Here is a 25,166-nt window from a genome sequence, read left to right as displayed (position 1 = left end):
CCAATTATAAATTCTCCTTCAGATTTGCGTTGTATGAAGGCAAACCATGTGGGGCAAAGGATTCAGGGCCATGTATTTTTGACTCCACAGACCAGATCATTAGTGAAATTAGCATTGTGGGGCCAAATTTGACAGGAGGGCAAGGTCACCCAGTAGTAAATCCCAAAGGTGCTCTGCAGCCTCAAAAGGCTGCCTTGCTCCATATAATGTTGCCAGAGAACTGTCTTTTCTAACAACATGTGAGAGGGCGTTTTCTGCAGTCATCCCCCCCCCACCCCTGTAACTTCCTCCCGGAGCTTGGGGCAGAGGGCACTCAAACATTTATATTCAGTCAAGCTTCTGTGCCCTAGTTATTTAGACTGCTGTGAGTTTTACAGTTTTCTATAGTTAGTTCATATTTTATGCTGTTTTACTGTGCCACACTGATCTCCTGAGGGCCAAAGAGCAAGATATAAATAATTTTAAATAAATGAATAAATAAAACATTTTTTTCTAAGTAACATGGTATCTACACTATTTCCTTGCATACCCAAATCTAATGAACTCGGAAAATTGACATGTGCTGCCTTCTTTTGATCTCAATTTATGATACTTACGTATATTATTATATTTTCCCTCTGTGATGCAAGCTGCTAAAACCCTTATTTATATGCAAAGAGGCACATACTTTAGAAATTGCTACCACATTCTGGGATTGCTAATACTTCTGATTAGCAATTCATCTATGCAACCCTGAAAAATTGTCTAAATAATTAGTAAATTAATAGAGGCATAATAAGGCTCATCTAGGGAAATCAGCAAAGCTGTTCTCTGGGCTTGTGCACACTTTACCCTAAAATATGGTTGCTCTCTGTCCTCACATTGCAGCAGAGGTATGCTGCATCTAGGCCCACCTGGTAGAGTTTCAATTGCCTATGAGTTTTAGGTAAGCAAATAAAACCCCAGGCCTGGGGACAGAATGCAGCCCCCTGTGCCCTACACCTGCCAAACTACAATGAGCCTGCTTTTGCCTGGTTGAGTATTTTCCCTGGTCTGGAACATGTCATTGAACTATGATCATGCCTCTTGCTTGCCTGGATGGAGAGAGAGATGTGTGCATATTGAACTCTCTCTGTATTATCGGGAGAAAGAGAAGAAGAAGAAGAAGAAGAAGAAGAAGAAGAAGAAGAAGAAGAAGAAGAAGAAGAAGAAGAAGAAGAAGAAGAAGAAGAAGAAGAAGAAGAAGAGAGAAGAAGGAGAAGGAGGAGGAGGAGGAGGAGGAGGAGGAGGAGGAGGAGGAGGAGGGGTGTGTGTTTGGATTTGATATCCCGCTTTATCACTACCCAAAGGAGTCTCAAAGCGGCTAACATTCTCCTTTCCCCTCCTCCCCCACAACAGACACCCTGTGAGGTGGGTGGGGCTGAGAGACTTCAGAGAAGTGTGACTAGCCCAAGGTCACCCAGCAGCTGCATGTGGAGGAGCGGAGACTTGAACCCGGTTCCCTAGATTACGAGTCTACTGCTCTTAACCACTACACCACACCGGCTCCTCTCACCTACCTGCCCACATTTTCCTCTGGCTCCTCTCACCACTGGATTGTGACCTTGAAATGAGTACCCATAGGAGACTAGGTCTCACGATTAAATAAAATAAAAATAAATCCCCTCCTCTAATCCAAAGGAACACACTGCAGTGACATTTTTCTACAACGTACCAAGGATCCCAAACACATGTTCATTGAGAACATAAGAAGATCCCTGCTGGATCAGACCAGTGGCCTGTCTATTCCAGCATCCTGTTCTTACCAGATTCCAGTGGGAAGCTCACAAACACACCAAACCTGCTGTACCTGGAACTGGAAGTGAGAGTGCAGCTGACTGCAGAATGGATGGGGGCAGCCTGAAGAAGCACTACCTTCTACATTGGTGCCTGCCCATAAAATGCAAGACTAGAATGAAAGACTAGGTTGATGTCAGGCATTTCCAGGGACCTTCTTTGTGAGTTTTGTGTTTGCTTGGGCTGAGAGCCAGGGGGGGATGGGTGGAGACCTGGGTGACAGCCAGGAAGTTGAAACAGTGCATGTGTCAGCGGGAGAAGGAACTGATATTAGTGTGCATTAGTAACTTTGTATTAAATGTAACATTTAATTTAATGTAACATGCTACATTAAATGTTACATTGCATTAATGTAACCTTTTTAAATGTATTTTTGGAAAAAGTGTTGCTACTTTAGTTTCCATACATCAATTAGATATATATGTTTCAGAAGGTTATATATTTTACACCAGGGGTCTTTTCAGCAGGTGGCCAGTTTCAGCAGGTGGCCAGTTCACTGTCCCTCAAACCTTCTGTGGGGCCGGACTATATTTTGAAAGGGAAAAAAAAGAATGAATTCCTATGCCCCACAAATAACTCAGAGATGCATTTTAAATAAATGCACACATTCTACTCATGTAAAAACACACTGATTCCTGGACCGTCCGTGGGCCAGATTAAGAAGGCAATTGGACCACATCCGGGCCCTGGGCCTTAGTTTGCCTACCCATGTTTTACACACAAACACACACACACACAGAGGTTTTTTTTTTTTAGAACAGCTTGGTTTATGAACACCTTGGAAATAGAACACTGCAAACATGGAAGTAGCTGTTCCGGTTTGTGCACTTTGCCTTGGAAGCTGAACATGTTGAGTGTGTTCCATTTGTAAATTGAGTCCCCACTGCTAATCAGAGGCTTCCTGTTGAGTCTGTCAGCTGCTGAGTCCCAAGCACCCACACAACACAGAGGTGATATTTGGAGTTTTTGCTTTTGCTTTTTTTTTTTTGGCATTTTTGTTTGTGTGGTTTTCTCGTGGTTTTTTTTGTTGTTGTTGTTTTTTACTGTGACTTGTTCTTTGTTTTATGGGACTGACTTGTGACTGTGGCTTGTGACTTCGTTTTTTGACTTGTTTTTGTGACTGTGTGGAACCCTATTCAGCTACTGATTGATTGATTGATTGATTGTGTGACTGCAGAAATGGATAAAAGCCCCCCCCCATCCAAACAATTACTATCATCAGTGCACGTAAGAAAAAAATTAAATTTTAATTTTTATCATCTACAATACTCTTATAGTACAGTGCTTTCATTTTATGGATCAATGGTCTCATTAGATAGTAAAAATTGCTGTTTTGTGGGTTGTTTTTAAAAGTCTGGAGCGGATTAATCCATTTTGCATTACTTTTTATGGGAAAGCATGCCTTGGTTTTAGAATGGTTTTAGAATGCTTTGGCTTTGGAACAGACTTCTGGAATGGATTAAGTTTGGGAACCAAGGTACCACTGTACACATATACTCACACTTACATTTTTCTATTTTTGTATTTTAAATAGTATGAATAAATAAAGCAGGACTTGAGTGCAACATCCCTCTCTCCTACGGCTTCCACCAACTGATACATGTGATGACTTGATTACATTAGCATCTTCTGAATGAACCATCACAAATTAAACCCTGCAAATAGATCATGCTCAAGTGGGAAGCGTAACAAAAGTGTGGAGTGCTGCTGCTCAAGATGTCAGCCACTATATTCCAGCCCCTTCTACTGTCCTCCCTGCAAATATCACACATCATTCAATGTCCATTGAGAATATACCGTACATCTTCATAGGTCTGTTTTTTTGGAGGGAGGGGTTTCTTCCCACCCACTTAGGGTTGCTTTTTGTTTGTTTGTTTTTTAAAAAAAATCCCTAAATATTTTGGCCCTTCAAACCATAGGGTTTCCCAAAGTCATAGAATTGTAGAGTTGGAAGGGACCCTGATGATCATCTGGTCCAGCCCCCTGCAATGCAGGAATATGCAGCTGTTCCATATACCTCCTTCTTGTACTATTTTGCCACATAAAGCAATATCACTCCCAACTAAGCATTGGAAACACAATGAGTTAAATCAGGCATAGGCAAACTCGGCCCTCCAGATGTTTCGGGACTACAACTCCCATCTTCCCTAGCTAACAGGACCAGTGGTCAGGGATGATGGGAGTTGTAGTCCCAAAACATCTGGAGGGCCGAGTTCGCCTATGCCTGAGTTACCGGTATATTGTCTCTAACACTACATTTTTATGCAGACTGCTCAGAAATTCAGCATTACACATTAAAAAAATAATGAGTACAGTACTGTGATGAAAAATCAAGACATACATCTTTATAGGAAATGACCCAAAGTACAATGGCAGCCAAAAGTTAAATGATATCCTCTAATCTACCACTTAGTAGATTCCAATTTCCTTCTACCAAATTGTCTCTATGGGCTGATTCATTAAATGAGACCTGCACTTACTTAAAATATGAATCAGAAAGTAATTACTGTGATTTATAAAACAATCCTCATATATACAAGCAGGTCATCCCATTGCTGACCATGGAAGCCACATACACAAACATCTGAACTGTAGCCTACAGCCAGAATTCTAAGATCGAGTATGCATACTAGAAATCTGTATGCTCAGTCAAGGATTCTTCCATATTGTTTCCAGCAAAAGCACCTACTAGGCTAAATTGTCCCCAAGACCCACCTAGAGTGTGGGCTTTGGGAAAAGAAGAATCCAACAAAGTTGAAACAATCAAATAAGGCCAAGCTGAGCCTCACTATAGTCACCCGTTGATGGAACATTTCAATCTGCTATTTTTCATTTTTGCCTCAACAATCATAATCATTTTTGTATATTTCACCTTTGACTGCTCTTTGATGATTTAGATACAGAAACAGGAAATTTGCATTCTTGAATGAGCACAGCAGGAACAAAATCATTTCAGGGGAGAACAAAATATGAAGTGAAACAGAGAAAGTAAATGCCATATGGACACCCAAGTTTACATGACAATCAACAGAAGTGGTGCTTGTTTGTTCTTCTTTGCAGGAAGACAATTGAAATTCTTAATAGAGTGGACACCTAAAATCAACCAGCAGGGAGTCTTCTCTCAGAAATTATTATAGGCATGACAGCTTCCTCTGTATTTCAAATTCAAAGCCCCTACAAAAATCAATGGGACACTTCTCAGAACTGGATGCTGCTTGATTCAAACTCCCCCCCCCCACGCCCCTTTCCTTGACACTTCACACTTTCTCTCGCTTCCTTTAAGAAATTGGATCAGGCCAAAGGCCCATCCAGTCTGTACAACAGGAGACTCTTAATCCCAAGGTAATGGGTTTGAGCCCCACGTTTGGCAAAAAATATACTGCCCTCCATCCACAGATCTTGGGGCAGTTCACACCAGGGACACCCGGGTGCCTTTGGGAAGCTGTAAAGGAAGATCTGAAGGCAGCAGCACTCTTCCCCACCTGTGATTCCTAGCAGCTGGTCTTCAAAGACACACGGCTTCCAATTTGTCTAGCCTTATTTTAAAGCCACCCAAGGTGTTTGACATCATCATGACGTCTTGTTCCATAGACTAACAATGTGTTGTGTGAATAAGTATTCTGAATTTTATAACATTCAACTTCATTGGGTGGCCTCTGGTTCTAGTGAGAAAGGGATAAAAAGCCGCTATCTATTCAGATTATCTACACCACGCATGATCTTGCACACCTCTACCATGTTTCCCCTTACTTGCCCCCCCCCCCCCGAAAAAAACTATAATGCTCCAATGTCATAACCATTGCCTCCTTGACCATTTACCAGTTCTGTAATATCCTTTTTGAGATGCTGCCCCCTGGATTATACACAGTATTCCACATGTTGCTGCACAAAGATTTTTAGAACTGGATTATGATATTGGCAGCTTTATTTCAATCCCTTTCCTAATAATCCCTAACATGGATTTCGCCTTTTTCACAGCTGCCACACACTGGGTCAACATCTTCATTGGGTTACTCACCAAACTCCCAAAGTCTTAGTCTTGCTCTGTCAACTCAATTCCAATTACCATATATTTGAAATTAGGATTTTTGAATAAGTAACTGTTCTTAAAGAACTCAAAAAAAAATGGTAGCTGTTCCTGATAAAAAAGTTATTGCTTTGCTGTGGCTCTTGGATGTTGTCTCCATAATTTCACCACAATTTCATGATAGATGTTCATGTACCTATAGAAACCTGATAATCTCCTGCTGTTCCTCATGTATTGACATTTCAAGGTTGTGATCATGCTTCATGAGCTCCCCCGCTGACTAAAATAGATTCTCAACAAGGCCACCAAGGCAAAAGAAAAAATGAAAAATGAATTTGTAGATACAGCTTTGAGTGATGGAGGCACAAAACTTACAATTAGCCTTCTATTTTTCCATTGTAACTGCAGGAAATGGACCTTTGTTTACCAGATTAGTAAGAGCTCCTCTTACGCCACGCTTCCAAAATTAGGATTTCTAGAAGCTCATTCCCCAGCCTCTTTTCCTCAGTTGAGACAGGTGGAAGAAAAGTATGGGGTGGAGGTGTTAGGATTCATTCCCTGTCTGCAGTCATAGGGTTATTGTGTATCATATGACTGTATGTGTTTTCATTCCCACAGAGTGGAAGTGCCGTAGACTGTTGTTCCTTTGTTCTTTCTCTTTACTGGCTGTTATGCCAGAGAGAGGGAGCCATGATGTAGAGCTCCCAGTTTGTTTATATGTAAATAAAGCAGTTTAGCCTTATTTACTGACTTGTGTGTTGTTCATCACGTTTGTGAGAGCAATCACATATTTGGCCTGTGGGACCAGTCTGACAACTGGCCCCCGGGACAGCCGAAATGTTGACAGGAGGTAGTTAAAAAAAAACCTAAAACTAAAACCCACATGCCTAAGCACACACATGTGGAGACTATCACTTCCACACATACACATATACACACATTTGCAAAAGGGAAACATTCTTCAGCTTTCACAGCTTTGAGTTTGCCATTAAATGTGTTCAACGGCCCCAAGATAGTTTAAGAAAGGGATAGGGATTCTCTTTCAGGGCAAGGGCCACATCCCCCCCTCAATAGCCTTCTGGGGGCCACATGCAAGTGGTAGGTGTGGATAGAGGCAAAAGTTGGCAGAGCAGCAGCACTGTGAATTTGTACAGCAGCCCTTTGCACGTTAGGCCAATTTCTACACACACAAAAAGCTCCTCTCTCTACCCACCATCCAGGCAAGGAAGAAGCACCGGCAAAGTTCACAGACTCATTCCAGCCAGGCAAGAATACTCAAGCGGAGTACAAAGGAACCCTGGTGAGAGATGTAACCTAGGTAGAGTCCCATGGACCACACAGAGAGACTTGAAGTGCTGTATTTTCCCCTTAGATGACACATGTATGTCATTACCAAATCAAATTGATCACTGTCTGTTTAAGCATCAAATCAATGTTACTAACTCTCGAGACTAATTGCTACAGTCTACCTTAACTGGCAAATGAATGTCACATACGCTCTTCTGTATTGAGGGTTTTTCTTTTTCTTTTTTTTAAAGAGATGTCACAGCGCACAGGGCATTTAGCTGCCAGAAATAAGATTATCAACACTCAAGGACATTTTGAGCAGAAATGAAGCAGCTGTCAAGCAGAACATTGCTACCCTGCCTGCAAAACAATATGAATGAGTCAGCTAAGCACTAAGCTGTAATGTCATAGGCCTAAGCACTGTATTATGAGCATTGTAATTCAGTTGGGAACTTAACATCAGATGGCAACTAAGAAGGCTGTTACTGGCATGATATCTATTATGGCCAATGCAGAAAAAAGTTTGGGGCAAGTTAAAATGTGAAAATTCTTATGTTTCAGCAGAAAAAAAGAAAACATGAATCTACAGAGTCTCAGATGGTAAAATAAAAATAAATAACCAACACAACTGAACAGAGAATAGCTGCAAAAAAAGTGAGAACAGCAGGGATGAATACAAACTGTACCTTTACACAGGAGGCTAGTTTCTATATATACACACACACCAACTCTCTATCCTCCATCCAGGCAAGCAAGAGACATTCATCGGTGTTTAAGGATGTATTCCATCCAGGCAAAAACGGTCAAGGGTGGTGCAAAGCGAGAGGAACATGGCTGGGAAAGGACCCAAAGGTAGCCCTAGCACCTAAGTGTGCGTTGCCTCACCCCTGGTCTAGCTCAACACTATTTCTAACAAAAATAGCAACCAGAAACCTCAAAGTGATTAAAATAATAATAATTACAAAGTGGCTGGGGGAAAGTGGCTGGGGGCGGGGTATAAATAATATATTATTATTATTATTATTATTATTATTATTATTATTATTATTATTATAGAAAAGAAACCTCAAGGAGATAAATGGTTCAGCACCGATGGAGGTATCCCCCCCTTTTTAAGGGAGTGCTGGCATAGCTTGCACCTTTTTGTGCTTTGAGTGAGGTTACCATAGTTCTGACTATTCCTCTGCAACCACTTTCCGACACCCATTCTCCTTGTACAACCCCTCACAACTTCGTAACGTCCTGACAGCTCCCTAACCACTTCCTCACGGCATCATACTTTAATGCAGAAATACTGTAGGTCACAGTGAAGGCAAGACCAGCGGTGTGCAATTTTAAAGGCATGTTGGCCCTAACTGGGAAAGCTTCATTGATAATGGCCTGCATGCTTCCCAATTAGTAGTAAGTCACATTCCAACAGGATATACCACAGAGCAGGGAAGGCTGCTGAACACACTCTGAGTGGGATGCTGCCGCTCTGAGATTGGCGTGCGCCATTTTGATTCCCAGCTGTGCCTATCTTTAGATGAGGGTGCCAGTCATGCCATGTTCGGGCACTCTTCCTCTCATGTGAATCCAACAACAGTAAACCAAAGTTATTTATCTGGTCACAGAGCCAGTAAAAAAACATGTATACATCAATACCGTACATTTTCTAGCATACACTAAACTGAAATATGTTGTGCTCAAATAAAATAAGGACATAAATAAACCAAGTTACAATTTATTCAGCAAAATGCTTTTCAGCAATGGAAAAAAAAGAAATCTAGCAACTATTTCCATTACTAATTTCTTTGTGTCAGTAGGCCAAAGTTATTCAAATGCATACAAATTAACATGTATTGATATTCTGTGAGTACCATCATGTAAGGGAAGCACACAGGTGCTCTTAATAGGGAAATCATCAGAATCATGTAGGGTTTCCATATAAGAAATAAATGGAAACTACATCTCTCTCTCTCTCTGGAAAAATAGGATTCCATCCTTGTTTGAAGCGAAAGCTGTTGTGATCAGGCATCTTACCTTCACCCACTGGAAACCCATTGCCAATTGAAGTAGCATATTCCACCCATTTCAGAAAGTCAGCACTCCCAGTGAAGAGTCACGTTCTGTGATGCCAACGTATCCAGTATCCCAATTCTTTCTGGAAAAGAAAAGAGGGGTGGAGTTCAGTTGAAATTCAGAATGGCAATACAGGCTGAATAAAAGAATAAAGTCTTTAAAGCATTCCCCCTTTCCTGGGACCCTGGGGAATTTTGAAGGAGGGAAGAGCCTCTCCACATCAATATTTAAAAATAACCAGTACAGACATTTTTTGGGGGGGGGAGTTCCCATAATTAAAGTGCTGGAGGCCATGTCAATATCCCACATGTTGTTCTCTTTCCCTTCGAGACAAAACAGAGTATCATGAAAGAAAATGGGCTCTGGAATCATTACCATGTGTAAGAGACACCGTTGCAAAAGTAAGAGCTAGAGTCTTGAAGCAGCAGCCAATTAGAAGATTCTGCTAGCTCAGGCCTTTCGAAGCACTGCGAGACAAATTAGAAAGGGAAGTGAGAGGGAAACAGGCTTGCTCTTGTGGACTGCAGACCTATATAGATGCTTGAGAGTGAATGTAGTGTTGTAGTTAGAATTTCGACCATAGTTCCATGGAGATGTGGGGTCAAACCCCAATATAGGATGAGATTAAAGCCCCAGCCAGGTGCTCTTTGATAATCGGCATCTTAGAGAGGGAATGCAGAAGTCCAACTTCTGGACATGTTTTCTTTCTTTCCAAGTGATGATGTCATGGTCCAAACTGCCTGGCTAATTGACCCATCCTCCTTTCTCCAGCAAGTGCATGAAATGAGAATGAAACTTCCAGTTTGGTTCATGGCAGTTTAGCATAGTAGAAATCAGAGAAGAAGAAAACCAAGAAGAGGTTGGATACCTTCTTCCAGTGGTTTCCTTCCTTCCTTCCTGGGGGTACTTGATGGACTATGATATGGCAGAGGTAGCCACTGTGGAACCCTTCAAATATTGTTGGACTCCCATCACCCTCAGTCAGAATGGCCAGTGGTCAGGGATTATGAGCACTGTGGTTGGATATTATCTGTAGAGCCATCCCTGGGACAGGGAGTTCCATAGCCTGGGCACTACATCTGAGGAGGTCATGTCCCATATACCCACCAATCAAACTTCTGTGGGTGGTAGAATGCAGAGGAGGAAAGCATGGAGGAAAGTTTATTCAGCCTTGAATAACAACAGCAGCAGCAGCAACTATTATTATTATTATTATTATATAGAATTGTAAAGATAAAAGGGACATCATCTAGGCCAACCCTATGCAATGCAGGAATCCTGACCACAGGCATTCCAGGGGCAGGGGGCTCGAACCACCAAACTTTTGCTTAACACCCAGACACCCTGGAATGCCTGTGGTTGTTTCACAGGCTACAGTAGTTGCAAGATTTCAGATGACTTACTTTCCCACTGGCTCACAAGAAGATAGATAGACGATAGATAGATAGATAGACAGATAGATGAGAGAGAGAGAGAGAGAGAGAGAGAGAGAGAGAGAGAGAGAGAGAGATGCATATATTTGCATTTGCACTGCAGTTTCTGAATTCTGACATAGCTACTATAATGTGTCATGGGCTTATATCCTGCCTTTGACCTTTGTAACCTGTACATTACAGAAAATAATTAATTATGATCCCCCACAAAGGAAAGGTAAACCCAGGTGGTAAACATGGGAAACTTAAACTGAAAGCTGTATTTTCCTCTCTCATGGTATTAATATGGATGCATAATATGGATGCATAATGCAGAAATGCCGACTAGCTGATACTTCTTAAGGTATATTTCTTAGGAATAACTCATTAAGAAGAATTATACATAACTTTTATAACATATTATGGATTAGCATATTTGTCATAAGACAGAACCATGGGCATTGATTATGATTTCCAAGCAACAGATGGAAAATCCATAACAGCCATTTTTGGATTTATTTTTGACAGCCCAGCTTAATTATTCCAATTCCAGGTTGCAGTGTTCAAAGTCAAAATGCAACAATCAAGGGGAGGGGGTAGTGGAAAGTATCATCAATAACTCATCACCAATAAACATGTAATTTGAATGGAACTGATATAGTGGTACTTTTAGCCCAACTCATAACAATATTATTATTTTTCTCTTTTTAAGTAAGGCATTTCTTGAGGAGTTGGTTTATACTGAGTGGCAACCGTAGGGATTTGGAAACTGTTGGTACTTTGGATGCAAAGAAACGGGGTGTCCAAAAAACCAGCCCATTGTCCCTGTAGTAATTACTTCACAGTGCCTGATGCTAAATTGACAGTCCTGGGTCCCAAGAACCAGCTGAATCCTGTATTGTCCTTGCATGATAAAAAGATTAGAGGCTGAAAAGCAGAGGAACTGAATCTCACAGTTTCTTAGACTGCACAGTGAAAAGACCATTGTAACATCCTCATAAATCCTCAGCTCCCTGGGCTCTTGACAACTAAAGCAATAGACAATAGAATTCTTGTGTTCAACAAAACAATCATTGTCTGCCAAAGGGCTTATCTGCTTAATTTACAAATGTCTTTCATTGTCCCCAAATAATTCCCTATTAGAAAAAAAACCCCTATGAGAGGAGAACTAAATAAATATTTGCAGATTTGTAGTATGTTTGCCACCATGACTGCATCAATAGTAACAATAAGAACAAGGACTATAACAAAATATGAGACCATTGCAGTTTCATTTTCTCAGGCCCACATTTATCATTACTGTATATGCCAGATGTATATGCATTAACGTGGCACATCACTCTCAGTTTTAGGGTGCTTTCAGATGGGTAGTGGTTCTGAGACTGACGGTCGGTCCTGGTGTGTGCTTTTTCTTTCTTGCTTGCTGCATCCCTAAATGCCATTGGCAACAAAATGCCTACAGGCATTTCCCCCCTCATTTAATCCAGATGTACCCTTTCCAGGGAAAATCCAGTAAGTAAAAAAAGAAAAAAGGGGGGGGGAGAACTGGTAAATAGGTAAGTTTAAAACACTTTTAAAGTTTGAAATAAGAGCATTTTTAAAAAAAAAAGTAGAGAGAGAGAGATAATTCTTAAATATTTAATAAAAGCCTATCAGAAGTTCAGACTAATGTTGCGGAATGATATTTAATTCAAATATCTGGACCTTTGTATCCAGTTTCAATGTACAATGAGCAAACAATAGGAAATAAAAATATTTCCTCAGACACTCATGTCTATCACTTTTTAAAAACAAATTTTCAGGTCGTGTGATACCTTAAGCAAGAGAAGCCTTGCAAATTTTTATATGCCTTGACACCACAACTGAATCCACAATTTTACCAATTTCCCCCTTCCTTTTTAAAATCTGCCCCCTGCAATTTATAAAATATTCAGGGCCGTGTTCTTGCTTTAGTTTTGCAAATCTCAACGAAACCATTGGGCTGCTTCCAAGCTTGGTGGCAGCAAACTAATTACTTTCAGATGGACTTGGCTGGGTTGAACAGACCCATGGCTCAATGAATATTCCCCCAGACTGTCGATTACAATGGTCAAAGCTGACCTTTGTCAATTCTGGGTCAGCCCCTGATGCATTTTGACCTGACCATAACAGATCAGCCAAGGAACTCCCTGGGCAAATACGAAGAAGGCATTTTTCTAAATCAGAAACTTGTGGCAAACAGAAGGGGAAAGCTTTGGCCCAGTAGTGGCTAGTTTAATCGGAAGGGGATTAAAGTGGTATGATACTGCTTTAAATGTATAGTGCAGAAGAGGCCTAGGAGAGAAAGGGGGAAATGTATTTGACACTTCTATTTACTAGACATTTCTGAATCCACATAAGCTTCATTCAGCAGAATAAAAAACTCTGGCACTTCACAGTTATTCTCAGTTTCTTCAAACATTATTTCAGCCATTGTCAAATGTTTGTCCCAGCCCATCTTTCAATGTGCATACTTATCTATAGTAAAACAAAAAAAAACACAAAACTGCATCCACATTGCATTTTAGAAATCTCCTTTAACTTTTTGCACGTTTTAATGCTTCAATCCTTTCAGAGAGGAAAGAATGTTGGCTTTTGACATACAGGGGGTGGTGTTTTTTTGTAAACAATTTGCTCTTTGCCATGGCAGAACTGTTTCTATAAAGAAGGAATATGTAAACATTGACTCAACCATTTTTCAGTGTGTTTCCAGGACCTCTTTAAGATGGTACTTTGGGAGCTGCACCCTTGTTCACACTGCTCACCAGCCCCCCACCATTCCACTCAGACAAAACAGCCAGTTTTAACAGGAGAAAAATAGCAAAGATGTGCTCAACACAGAAGCTGACACCAGAAACCTAACACAGAAGAGCCTTTCCCAACTCCTTTCTCCCTGTACTCAAACCTTCCTTTAAGCTGCCACTTCCCCCCTCCACTGTCTGCCTCTGCTCACTCTACTCAAACCACTGCCATTGTTTAAAATCACCACTTTCCGTATTACAGTTTTTCTCCAATCCTGCTTCATTCAAACTACAGCTGTTGTTTAAAAGCAACATTTTCCGCTTAGTGTTTCCTTGTCCATGGTCATTGGCCATGCTAGAGGAGCAAGTGGAGTTGGAGTCCAACAGCATTTGGATGGCCACAAGTCCCCCATCCCTGTTTTAGATTAGTCCTGAAGACCTTCCTCCAGCCACCTTTTGAAATGGAATTTGGTTTAAAAAAATGGCTGTTGGCTGTGAGTTTACTGTTGTGCTGCCTTAACTGTTTCCATTTATGATGTGGTATTCTGCATTATTTAGTGCTCTTGGTTGATGTGTTTTCAGTTCGTTTTACTAGATCTATTTTATTTGTTTTTTTTCATTTGATGTATTTAATTTTTCACTTTGTAAGCCTGTGTGTGTGTGTAGAAAAGCAATAGAGAAATAATGAATTGACTAATCCCTTCACCCTTGTGCACGCACACACCATTTACAAACCGTCAGGGATCTCCTGGGGACATGGAGTTGTATCCAATTAAGTTGTACTTGGAATAGTAATGGTTCTAAGTTAGTCATGTCCATTATTTTCAGTGGGTGAACTCTGTATAGAAGTCTGCATTGGATACAACCCGTTGACCCTGGCTTATTTCACAGTGCCTCACAGGTGTACATCAGGGCAGCCACTTGAGCATCATCAAAAGAGGACAAAAGACAATTTGCATTAAAATTGCATATGCATGCACACACACACACAATTTTTTAAATAGAAATATATCTCACCATACTTGGGGGAACTGTGACAAGGTGACCTGTGTGCAGTGATGCTGTCAGGGCTGAACTTTGGGCTATAAGTCCCTTGTCCCCCTCAACAGAATGAACAAGAGCCCACCCAATGCATCAGAGCTATCTTAGTACATTCTGAAGTTTGTGAAGTATATGCAGCAGTCTTTGGTCTTTCTCTGTTTCTCATTTTTCAAATCTTAAATTCAATTCTTGGCATTTCTATACCTGTTTGCAGATTTGTTTTTTAAAGTCCTCATGAAAGGACTTTATAATCTGCAGTTTTGCTTAATATACACATTTCTGCAAAGCCATTTCCCCTATATGCTATTTTACTAATATATTCATTTTTATGCACACTTTACCTTGGCGAATGCATTCTTCTAGACCAGGCACCCCACCCCCCAAACTGCGGCCCTCCAGATGTTTTGGCCTACAACTCCCATGATCCCTAGCCAGTGATCAGGGATGATGGGGATTGTAGTGCAAAACACCTGGAGGGCCGAAGTTTGAGGATGCCTGTTCTAGGCCTTACTTGACTGCAGAACTGCATCATAAAATCTAGAGAAGGGTAAATTCTGAAGGGTAGCTAAATTCCTGTTCCTGTTTTGTTTTGGAAAATGTAAAACAGGTAGGCTCGCCTTTAATTATGAGCTGGGGGTGGGATTCTTTCCCATCCCCAGTGAAGTAAGGTAAAGGTAAAGGGACCCCTGACCATTAGGTCCAGTCGTGACCAACTCTGGGGTTGCGCGCTCATCTCGCATTATTGGCCGAGGGAGCCGGCGTATAGCTTCCAGGTCATGTGGCCAGCATGACAAAGCCGCTTCTGGCAAACCAGAGCAGCACATGGAAACGCCGTTTACCTTCCCGCTATAGAGGTTCCTATTTATCTACTTGCATTTTGATGTGCTTTCGAACTGCTAGGTTGGCAGGAGCTGGGACTAAGCAATGGGAGCTCACCCCGTCACAGGGATTCGAACCACCGACCTTCTGATCAGCAAGCCCTAGGCCCAGTGGTTTAGCCCAAAGCGCCACCTGGGTCCCCTCCCCAGTGAAGTAAACACATCTAAAGAGTTTTCTTGCCACCATAGACCATTAAATCCAGAGTCTAAAATCACCGATTGGTACTGCTGTGTGGCTGCTTGGTCTGCTGTCCAGACAACCTCACCCCTTCTCACCCCTCCTTTTAAAAAACAGGATTGTGTTTGTGTATGTTCTTGTTTATATATTGTAAGTCACTTTGAGTTACTTTGGTAAAAGAGTGACCAATGAATGTAATATTACAACAATAATAGTAATAATTTAGCACAACAGCCTTGGTGACTTAGACAACTCACCCAGCTTCTCTACCTTTTGGGATCCCTTTGGGTAGGTAAGAGGTTTTGCTCCCTCTGCTTTTAGCTTATCTCCAAGGGAAGGAGGGAGGAGAAACATTCTCAAGCCACAAGGGACTCCTAAGCATTATGTATTTATTTATTTAATGGGAGGGAAAGCACTGAGCTACCCTGAATGCTGGGCATAAATACAGACATTTAAGGGTGGTGGGGTTTTGTGAGGGAAGGGGTAGAAGCACCAAAAATCCCTATTTTTGAAAATCCACAATATTCTAGCTGACACAGAGAAATGGGTTTTTAACAGCATTCTTCACTGAGCAAGCCACCAAGACTCCTGGTGACTCACTGCCAGCTCAGTCCTTGAAACAAATCATACTGGCCTTACATTGAACCTACTGCCTGATGTTTTTTTTTAACTGGACATGCCAGGGATTGAACTTGGGATGCTCTGAATGCAAAGGATGTGCTGTATCTTCCTTGTCTGGAATTGCCAGTATTGGACCCGGGACCCTCTTTACATAAAGCATGTCCTCTGCCAATTATCTATGGACCATTTCCCTTAACGTGCAGTGATCAAATGCTGAGAAATCAAGTGGTGTTGACATGAGTGAACCAGGCTCACCCAAATAGGCAGGCTTTCCTCATGGCAACCATGTGAATCAGCCCCCAGATAAACAAACGCCAAGTGACTTGATGACCCTTAAAGGGAAGGGCTCCTTGGTGGAGTGTCCCAATATTGGCTGAAAGTTTCTTGGCTTTCTTTCCCTCCAACACTCCTCTATAACAGACTGTTTCCTGGTTCTCTCTCCTCCTTTCAGGGTTGTGTCACACTTCCACAGTCATTAAGTGGTTGTTAAAATGAGCTGCAGAGGATATACATATATGCCTTTCTGTTATATTTAATTATGTGGCCAATGCAAGGCATGCAATTGCCTTCCTTATGCAAAAGTATTCGGTAGGACTCGTTAGTTTGATTAACAGCACAATGTTTAATGTGAGGCCTTTGTTAAATGGAGATTGCTTTGCAGTCCTTCCAGATATTTATTCCTATGCCCTTTTCTTGAATGCTGATGCCTTCTGACAGGAGAAGATATTCACGGGAGCAAATTCCTGGCAGGCTGAAGAGGCAAAGGGATGTGGCATGCAAGCAACTGGTCCCAGCAATCAGTTATGGTAGATACCTCATCAAGAGCTAAAGATTCAGGGTATTTTTGATAGGATTTGAAGCATGCTGTAGAATTTTGAATTGAGGCTGCCTTTAAAGTGTGCCTCTCGGGGATGCTAGAGAAAAGAAGATTTATACTAGTTAATCCTGATAGAAATAAAAAAAGAGGAACAATAAGCATTTCCAAATTGGTTTGGGATAACAATATGCCCAAGCCAAAATTGATTCTAAGATGATCATTTCTGTTGATACATTTGTAATGAATCTATATTAGAGCAGTGTGTCTCGGAAAACAAACAAAAGCTGCAAATAATAGAGAAACTAAAAAGATTATGCATGTTTACCAGGCTGAACTGAGTAAACAAAAAGTTTCAAAGGGATCTTTGCTGTAGCAGAGAAATGAGAAGCTGATTTCCCCAGACCTCATCTGTACAAAGCTCTAAAGACTTGTTCACAATGAAGCAATACTTTGTCCCCTGCAGATGTTGTTGAACGCCAACTCCCATAAGGCCCAACCAGCAGTGCCAATTGTCAGGGATGCTGATGCTGAGAGTTGTAGTCCATTGACATCAGGAAGACCACAGGATCCCCCAGTCCTGTCATAAGTTCTTATGAAGATGGTTAAAACATGATTTTGTTTGTCAAGGGCATGCTGGTGGCAGATAGCCCAAGGACTGAAAATAAAAGCCTGCTCTGGCTCTAGGATTTGGGGTTGGGGATTGAGCAAGCTGTCCCCTCCCTTAATAGACTCCACTGTACTCATTGCCATTGCTGCTAACTGCTCAACCAGTGGTGGAGCTTCATGCTCTGTCACTGGGGGCGGAGAGCAGGCAGGGGCATGGCACATGCCCCAGGGGCATGGTGCACCACCTGCAGGGGTGTGGCACACATCCTGGGGGTGTGGCGTGTAGCCTTTGGGGGCATGGCGCCCAGCGCGCAGGGGGGCAGCCGCCGTGGCACCCCACCGGAATCATGGTGCCGGGGGCATGGCACTCCCCCCACCCCCTCTTCCTCCGCCAGTGTGCTCAACAATACCAACAAAAGGCTGTTGAGGGTACGACAGCAGCTACTTCTCCTTTGCTGCCACCACAGCAGCAAAAAATGAGTAAACCAGTAGGTGGCAAATGTGGAAGGGAGTAGCAGCAAGACCAAGGGAGGTCATCACTGGAACGGCTGCCAAGGTATGGGCCTCAGCAGATGTCCAAAGATGTTGACTTCAGATGCTGGCTTTTTCCAAAGTAAGTCTACCATGCTCATAGCTGCCAAGTTTTCCCTTTTCTCGCGAGGAAGCCTATTCAGCATAAGGGAAAATCCCTGTAAAAAAGGGATAACTTGGCAGCTATGCATGCTTGGGGTTCGCAGGCTGTTCAACAATATTTGCAAGATATGCCAGCCTGATGGTAATGAATCTGTGTCTGCAAGATGGGCACCTATGTTGATCATGGAGACTAATGTGCTTGGTTTTGGATTCATTACTATTGTTTGGGGTGGGAGTTGTTTGAAGGTGAAATATGCAAGCAGAATCTGACAGATAAGAATGACTTAAAGTTTAAACATGTAGCCGTAACATTAACATCTGTTGCCAAGTCTATCAATATCTTCCAAAAGGATTGCTAAATTGTCCCAACAGTCAATCAGGCAGAAGCTGGCCAGTAAGCCAGAGGTGTGTCTGATCGGCACTTAAACAACAAGGCTAGAGAGATCTAGCCAATTGTAACCACTGTAATTTCCAGAAAACAATGTCTGTTGCCCACCACGACTGTGAAGCCAACTATGCTTGCAATACGGAACAGCAGCAGCCATCATTACTTGGTAGATTATAAATAAAAACTTGTTTGCTGAAATTTAGCTGGTTTTCTCCCACAATGTGTTGGGTGCTGTTGTTCCGTCAGAATGATTCAGCACTCAAAATAGCAAAACCCAAAATTCCCTCTTCCTGCTATTAATGCTAGTTCACAGAATAAAATGATGCATAAATACCAGTTACTGCATTGCCTGCATTTTTACAAGGCATAGCTAAATGGAAGGGAAGCTGCAGGGTTGGGTTGGGTTCCCACCCTGTGGCTTCAAGACATGTTCCCCTATTGCCTCACTCAGACCTGAAGGAGGTGGCAGTGGTGAAGTTCAATGGTATATCATCTGCTTTGCTTACTCCTCCAGGTAAGGCTGAGACAGACAGACCCCTGCTTTGAAAACACAGAGAGCAACTGCAAGTCACCAGATTGTAGTGGCAGTGATGGAAATGATTTTAAGTGCTTTCCCATGTACTAAACCTCCTGCAATTCACTGGCTAGCCCATCAGTGGGTCAGGGCCGATCCCTATCCGCTCCCTGCTGAACTAGTTTTTAAACTACAGTGCTAAGTGTCTTATTTTAATATAGAATTTTAAATGAAGCAGTCTATTATACTACTTCAGAATTCATTACTCTCTCATTCTATTGTATTTATAGAGCAGTTCTTCAGTAACACACTCTCTCTAGTATCAATGTCTCTATCTGCAGAATTCTGGGTCCGAGTCTAGACATACAGCAGAATGAGAAAAGAATGAAACTGAGGGTGGATGGACTATACCACTTCAGATGATAAGAGGGGAGGGGGGTTCCAATTTTGAATAGTTCCCAATATCTCTGGAAGTAGAAAACATACCATAGGATCAAAGGTTCTAGAACCTCCCCCTGTTATGCTAGTTTTCTGTTTCACGGGAATCTCTTACATAGGGGAGTATTTCGAATGGGTATCTTCTTATACCAGTATATTTCTCTGCATAACTGGTTACCATTACATTTCTAGCACAATTTAAGGCATTGGTGATTACCTATAAAGTCATAAATGGTTTAGGACCAAGGTAGCTGAAGAGATGACCTGTCCACATACAAACTGGATGCCCATTTGTAACTGGATGCCCTGCTCCCAGCTGATGGCAATAAGATGTTCATTACAATCAGTACTCCAGTTGGCCTTCTCTGGAGTGATGCCCTGCTTGTTAAGCTGCCTCCCTTAGGAAATGTGATTGGTTCCCTCATTACTGACATTGAGAAGGACTGTTAAGACCTATCAGTTCTTTTGCAACCTCCATTTAGTCCCCAAGCACCACCTTCTTTCAACTCTGTTCTGTTTTGTGAAGTTTGGCTGTTTTTACTGGTCATTGTATGTCGCAAAGGGTGGTTTTTAAGTTGATGTTGTGAAGTGGCTGATGCCAGTCCTGCACTATGTGCAAGGCTGTTATGCCCTACTTATTTCATTGAATGAAACTGAAGCAGTAGCAGTATGCATGAGGAGGGTGGAGTGGCCACGACATCCTCCCAGCGCTTCTGGCACTTAAACTAGCTGGAAGAGGGGTGGGGTGGGATGAGCTGAAGTCAAGAGGCCCAAAGGCAGGGGGCATCCAGTTTGGTGGAGTTGATTGTCCCACAGATGTGGGGCTACCATCATCATCCTAGCCCCTTTGCCTGGCAAATGATGTGCCACCACAGGGAATTCCAGCCCCTTTGTGTGTCACTGCTGGATCTAAGCACACCCTTATCTTCCCTATTGACATCAATGAATCATAACATTTATTTGGCTGGCTCATGCAGCTATATAGCTGTTGCCAATAATTTGGAAGCAGCAGCTGAGAACTAATAATATGGCCCAGCAGAGTGCTTTGCCTAAATCTAACGTTGATAGATATGGAAAACAAGCCATATTATTAACTGATAACGATGCTGCAGGAGCAGCGAAAATAACATGCACAGAATAAAATAACTTGCTGAAGCTTCAGTAGGGAAACAGCAGTAAAGAACTGAAGTCAGCAGATGATAAGGCTCCACTCTAAAGTGGATAAAGCAGTCCGGTTGCTAGCAAATTAAAAATAACCCTTAAATTCTCAAAGAATTCCATGAGGGATGTTAGTCACACACTTCTCATTGATTTTAATTTAAGTTCCTGAGAAGTTCAGTAAAGCTGGCGTCTCCAGTGATCCTTTGTAGAACAAACAATTGGCAGTTTAATAAGTCATGATTTCTAAATCACATGCCTACACAGGCTGTCTCTAATGAAGACTTAGGAGCAAAGCAAGGTAGAATTGGAAGGGGGGGGCAGGGAGAAAAGGATTAAAAAGATGCCAACATATTGACCATGATCAAAGTTAATAGTTATGACTGAACATTCATTTCATGATCTCAGGTACATTTTATTTAACCTTTTAATTATTGTTTTCATCATTATTTAGGAAGCAAAATGATAATAGTAATAATGAAATTTCTGGTGCCACTGAAGTCTGAGGTGAGGGAGTGGACTTTCAGAGAGAGGGCTTTCTTAGTGGTAGGAACCCAGGTGTGGAACACTCTCCCCTCATGGCAGGTTTCCTGAAATTCACTTCATTGTGCTTTCGAAGCTAAGCAATGACTTTTCACTCCCTCCCCCAGCTTTTATGATACAGTACAATTTTGGATGGCTTTCCATAATAGATGGCTACTCCAGGAGGCGGTAATGGTTCTCAACGTCAGCTGCTATAAACCATAGGAGGGGAAAGAGTTATTGTGCTTGAATCCTGCTTGCAGGTTTCCCAGATGCATCTGGTTGCCCACTACAAGAACAGGATACTGGACCACGTGGGCCAAAGGCCTGATCCAGCAGGCTTTTCTTACATCTGGATGTCTGGGTTATCAAACATCCATCCTAATTTGTTTGTACAAACTTTGTGAGACGCAGGGTCTTCCTTTCCATTTGGCTTAGTAGCGCGGTGCGCCAGGACACCTCCCCATCAGGGGCGCTGGGTTGGGACGCCCAGCAGCCCCACATGCTGCTCATGTTCAGGGTGGTGGGAGCAGCGCCCGAAAGGGCTCCTTTCAGTGCGCTGTTCCCGCCATGTCCGCTTGCAACAGCAGGTTTGCTAGCCGCCGTTCCAACGGCACCTAGCAAGCCTGCCCAGGCGAAGGGGGGGTGGCGGGAGCAGTACCCGAATGGCCTCCTTTCGGTGCACTGTTCCCACCACATCCCCTCGCAACAGCAGGCTTGCTAACCGCCATTCCAACAGCGCCTAGCAAGCCCGCCCAGGCGAGGGGTGCCGCAAAAGTTATTTGAACACAATCTCCTCTGAATGTAGCATGCTCTCCATATTTCATAAACCACAGTGCAGAAGCATGCTTTCATAAGTATTTTATCTACACACCTTACGTGTATATTCATTCAGAATGGGGCAATTTCAAACAAACAATTTGGAAATAAGCTACAGGCAGTAATTTTTGTGTGTGCAACAAATCCCATCTTTCTGTTGCTTCCTTTGAAAAGTTATGGGCATCAATAAATGTAATAGCTGACTTCAAATATTTTGTAGAGATTAAACTGGTAAATAATGTTCACAGGATGGATAGAAACATCTATTACTACACATTTTCCAAAAGAAATTTTTAAAAAGTCATTTTCTTTCCAGAGAAGAAGGGGTTCATAATTCCATAACAATAAGCTATTTGTTTTGCTTTCTACATAGGTATTACTAGTCCTTTTCACTTTTGTCTCCATATTGAAAAAACATAACTTAAAGGGTAATAACTAAAATTAAATAATCATAATATTCAGTTTCGTTTATTGCACCATCTTAAATGTGTTTTATTAACTAGTTATCACTTTGACTGAAGTATATGCCCTTGATAATAAAATGTGTTCTTATTTATTTACCATATTTGTGTCTCATTGCTCTCCCAAGGATTTAACAAGAGCTGAAGGTGTTTCCTATTCGTGGAATCACAGAGTTGGAAGGTACCTCAAGAACCACCCATTGCAACTCCTTACTGATGGAGGAAATTTACTGCTCCTTGGTAGCTGCTCATCCAACCCCAAATTCTTTTATAAAGGAGAGTCCACCCTCCCCACCCCACCCCACCCACGGGATGTCTGTTCCACAGTCCAAGAACTCATGCCGTCAGGAAATTCTTCCTGCTGCTTAGTGGAATCCCCTTTCTTGCAATTTGAACCCTTTGACTCAGGTCTTACCATCTGGAACAACAGAAACAAAACACATTTGCTCATCTATGTGGCAGATATTTGTAGGTCTCTATAATATGACTGCTTAATACCATATGCTATCATATCTTCTCCAAGTCAAAAATACCCAGAACCATCAACAATTCCTCATAGGATATGGTTTCTAGGCCACTCATCTTTGGCCTCTTCTGCACTGCACATTTAAAGCAGCATTGTGCCCCTTTAAATAGCCATGACTCCCATCAAAGAATCCTGAGAACTGTAGTTTGTTAGGGGTGCATAGCATGGTTAAGAGACTTCCTCACAGAGTTGGGAGTCCCAGCGTTCCTGTGAAGAGGAATTGCCTGTTTAACCACTCTTGGAACCTTAGGGGAATAGGGTTTTTTCACAACTCTCAACACCTTTAATGAGCTGAAGCTCCCAGGATTCTTTGGGGGAAAGCCATGGATGTTTCAAGTGGCATTATACTGCTTTAAATGTATAGTGCAGCTGGGGCTTTCATTGTCCTCCTCTGGATAACAAGCCTTTGAGGAGAGTTTGGCTGAGAGACAGGAATTGGACCAAAGTCACCCATAGTACATTTGATGGCTGAACAGAAATTAGAATCCAGTCTTCCTAGCCTCAAACCAATATTTATTCTATAATGGCTCTTACACTAACACAAAATATGTGAGTGAATAATTCACCCGATTCAGTTCAAGTTGCACATCTTTACATCTCGCTATTTTTTTCAGTGATGGTGATTTACAATCCCCACAAACAATGGGACACAGAAACCTTGATTAACTTTGATGAGATCACACACATATTAAAGAATGACACAGATATTTGGAAGGAAAACAGCAAAGTTTGATTCATATTTACAAACAAAAACCCCCCAAATCATTTACTTTTAACTCAGCTAACAGGCATCTTTCTCTTGTTGTTCATTATCTCTTACCGCTCTGAAATGGAATGCTTTGATCTCCAACAAGATAATGAATCAATACAAACTACAGGTGTTCTTTTTTCCTGCTTTGATATCTCTTTTTCATATAATTATTGAAATGTAACTGCTTCCACAGTATGTTCAAAATTCAAAGATCAAACTCATGTTTTGAGCAAGATTTTATTCATACTCACTAATCATAAAATGTATTTGTGCTTTTTTGAAGAGTAGTGTTGAAGAGCAATCTGTATGAAAAGCCATCACTGAGCTCTTTGGGTGTCAGGCACATTTGGAATTTAGAGGAAGGGTTGTGGGTGCCTTTCACAAAATTGCTGGGTTTTTTGTTGTTGTTGAGGTGGGTGGCCTAAAAAAAAATGTCCGTTGTACACAGAAAATTTATAGGAGGGCAAGAACTCTGGCAGCAGAGATAAAATAGTGCTGGATTAATAGTTCAAATGATTCAAATTTTTCAAAAAGGCTCTTTAGATAGATTTCTTGAGGTTTATACACCAGGTGAAGTTTATGGCCAGGACTGGGCCCTGTTTCGAAAATTCTTCTTCAGCTGGAATAAGTTGAATATATATTCGTCAGAGACCCTCATTAACTAACATGTAAATAATGTATAAAAAAGAAATCTAAAGATTTACAAGTATATATACAAGAATGTACAATCCAGCCCTATTTTATCTCTGTGGCCAGAGTTCTTGTCCTCCTATACATTGTCTGTGTGTGCTCCAATCAAGAACTCCAACTTCTTTAGTCATTGACATGGTGTGGCATTACAAAAAATGGCTGCCACATCTAAAAGAGTGGGGAAAGAGACCAAATAATGATGCAGGCATGCAGCCCTCATGGGGGGGAAAGTGTCTACATCAGTCATGTTGATGCTTGCTCACAGAGAAGCTTTTTGCCTCTCCCTTCTGTTCAGAAAAGGGAAGGTGAATGTCCAGTAATAGCACTGAATGAAAGGTGGGCATGTTTAAGGAGGTGTGTTCATTGTAGAAGAGGCAGAGCTAGTGCAAACAGGAACTGATCAGGAAGAGCAAATGGTTTTTTGTGCATAGTGGATTTCAGGGGAAATATTTTCTGACACTGCCTATGACACCCATAGGAGGTACAAGTGGACTTATTGATCAGTGCTACATTAGCAAACCCTATGCTTTTGCAGAATTAAAGTCCCAGCCGCATAAAGTCCCAGTTCACATAATGAACGCTATGGTATTCCTTCTAACTTTTTTTGTGTATATATTCTTACTATATTTCCACAATTCAATTACAGCTCATTCGAAAAATGACCTTTTAGGTTGTCATAATCATCTGTCTTAATCATAAGAAAGTTAATTCACAGCACTACTTTTTTTAAAAAAACAAAAAAAACCAAACAAACCTGGAACTAA

At 41.7% G+C, this 25,166-nt stretch overlaps 1 protein-coding gene across 2 annotated transcripts in view; it reads right to left on the bottom strand.

Annotated features, from left to right (window-relative positions):
* Positions 1 to 25,166, bottom strand: part of CDH11 (cadherin 11) — a 104,158-nt gene that overhangs the window by 56,425 nt on the left and 22,567 nt on the right. The window contains exon 2 of one of the 2 annotated variants that reach the window (XM_035118381.3): positions 9,152 to 9,272. The gene's annotated coding sequence lies outside the window, so the exon portion shown is untranslated. The remainder of the gene's footprint in view (positions 1 to 9,151; positions 9,273 to 25,166) is intronic. The other variant, XM_088672012.1, reaches the window with a different exon arrangement.

The sequence above is a fragment of the Zootoca vivipara genome, chromosome 6 (assembly GCF_965207765.1).
Source record: "Zootoca vivipara chromosome 6, rZooViv2.hap1.1, whole genome shotgun sequence".
Lineage (NCBI taxonomy): Eukaryota > Metazoa > Chordata > Lepidosauria > Squamata > Lacertidae > Zootoca > Zootoca vivipara.
The sequence above is the reverse complement of the archived record's forward strand: the minus strand, read 5'-3'. Positions and strand labels throughout refer to the sequence as shown.